Source organism: Melanerpes formicivorus, unplaced genomic scaffold (assembly GCF_026170545.1).
Source record: "Melanerpes formicivorus ecotype bairdi unplaced genomic scaffold, bMelFor1.0.p_v2 SCAF_270, whole genome shotgun sequence".
In the NCBI taxonomy this organism is placed as follows: domain Eukaryota; kingdom Metazoa; phylum Chordata; class Aves; order Piciformes; family Picidae; genus Melanerpes; species Melanerpes formicivorus.
The window spans coordinates 155,494-158,029 of record NW_027142622.1 but is presented as its reverse complement, the minus strand read 5'-3'; positions in this window follow the sequence as shown (position 1 = coordinate 158,029).

Genomic DNA, 2,536 nt, shown 5'->3' with positions numbered 1-2,536 from the left:
CTCCAGGCCAGGCTGCTGGTGGCCTTCTTGCCCACCTGGGCACCCCCTGCCTCCTCTCCAGCTGCTGCCACCCAGCACCCCCAGGGCTTTTGATGCTGTGCAGTGTTCCAGCTGCTCTGCTCCAAGCCTGCAGCATTGTGCTGGCCTGAGCCCTGACAGAGCACAGACCCTTCCCCATCACTGCATAAGGAGATGTGGAGGTAATTAGATAAGCAACATATGGCAGGAGGCAGAACTGCTTGGGTGTGTTTGGGAAAGCAGGGCAGGGGTTGAATTAAATCAGCACACACTTGATTTGCTCTGGAACTATTTCAACAGCTTTTCTTTCTCAGACACCTTCTCCTTGTCAGTTTTAGCTTCAACATTTCCAGCACTGCTTAGGCCACACCTTGAGTCCTGGGCCCTTCGGTTTAGGAAAGATGTTGAGCTGCTGGAAGGTGTCCAGAGAAGGGCAAGGAGGCTGGGGAGGGGTCTGGAGCACAGCCCTGTGAGGAGAGGCTGAGGGAGCTGGGGTTGCTCAGCCTGGAGAAGAGGAGGCTCAGGGGAGACCTTCTTGCTCTCTACAACTCCCTGCAGGGAGGTTGGAGCCAGGTGGGGGTTGGTCTCTTCTCCCAGGCAACCAGCAGCAGAACAAGAGGACACAGTCTCAAGCTGTGCCAGGGGAAGGTTCAGGCTGAATTGAGGAAGAAATTCTTCCCAGCAAGAGAGATTGGCCACTGGGATGTGCTGCCCAGGGAGGTGGTGGAGTCCCCATCCCTGGAGGTGTTCAAGAGGGGACTGGATGTGGCACTTGGAGCCATGGTTTAGTTGTCAGGAGGTGTTAGGTATTAGGTCACAGGTTGGACTTGATGATCTCTGAGGTCTTTTCCAACCTGGCTGATTCTATGATCTTTGTGGCCTTCAGCCTTGAGAAGAGGAGGCTGAGGGGAGACCTCATTACCCTCTACAGCTCCCTGCAGGGAGGTTGTAGCCAGGTGGGGGTTGGTCTCTTCTCTCAAGCAACCAGCAGCAGAACAAGAGGACACAGTCTCAGGCTGTGCCAGGGGAGGTTTAGGCTGGAGGTGAGGAGGAAGTTCTTCCCAGCAAGAGAGATTGGCCACTGGGATGTGCTGCCCAGGGAGGTGGTAGGGTCACCATCCCTGGAGGGGTTCAAGAAGAGCCTGGATGAGGCCCTTGGTGCCATGGTTTCATAGTTTCATAGTTTCATTCAGGGTTGGAAGGGACCACAAGGATCATCTAGTCCCAACCCCCCTGCCATGGGCAGGGACACCCCACACTAGATCAGCCTGCCCAGAGCCTCATCCAGCCTGGTCTTAAACACCCCCAGGGACGGGGGCCTCGACCACCTCCCTGCACAACCCATTCCAGGGTTTCACCACTCTCATGGTGAAGAACCTCCTCCTCACATCTAGCCTGAATCTCCCCAACTCCAACTTCATTCCATTCCCCCTAGTCCTATCACTACCTGATATCCTGAGAAGTCCTTCCCCAGCCTTCCTGTAGGCCCCTTTCAGATACTGGAAGGCGACAATTAGGTCTCCTCGGAGCCTTCTCTTCTGCAGACTGTACAGCCCCAACTCCTTCAGTCTGTCCTCACAGCAGAGCAGCTCCAGCCCTCTGATCATCCTCCTGGCCCTGCTCTGGACACCTTCCAGCACCTCCACATCCCTCTTGTAATAGGGGCTCCAGAACTGGACACAGTACTCCAGGTGGGGTCTCACCAGGGCTGAGTAGAGGGGGAGGATCACCTCCCTTGCCCTGCTGGCCACACTTCTCCTGATGCAGCCCAGGCTCTGATTGGCTTTCTGGGCTGCAAGTGCACACTGAGAGCTCCTGGTGAGCTTTTTGTCCACCAGCACCCCCAAGTCTCTCTCTTCAGGGCTACTTTCCAGCCAGTCACTGCCCAGCCTGTATTTGTGCCTGGGATTGCCTCGACCCAGATGCAGGACCCTGCACTTGCTCTTATTGAACTTCATGAGGTTGGCTTGTGCCCACCTCTCCAGCCTGTCCAGCTCCCTCTGGATGGCCTCCCTTCCCTCCAGCTGTCTGCTGCACCACACAGCTTGGTGTCATCAGCAAACTTGCTGATTAGTTGATTAGATGGTGCTGGGTGAGAGGTTGGACTGGATGATCTCTGAGGTCTGTTCCAGCCTGGTTAATTCTGTATTCTGGGTAAAGCTTACAGCAGGAGCTGCAGGTGAGGCTTCTGATGACCTGAATGCAGAGAGGCAGGAGCAGACTTTTCCCAGCTGAGTTCTCACCAAGCACCCTGGCAGCAATCCAATCATCTCCCATTGCCATAATTGAAATTCTACTTCGTGTTAGGTGTCTCATCCCAGGGGAGCACCTGTGAGAGGGTGTCTCAGAGTAGCTCCTAATTAAGAGACACCATAATTAACCTTCTTGGAAATGGTTATCACTGCTGTTGCTGAAGGGGCTGCTCCCTCAGCTCAGCCCCGTGCTAGTCAGCCAAGGCCTGTGAGGTGAAATAAATGAATGCTTCAGATGTGAAAGAAAGGCTTCACACTGGGAAGTC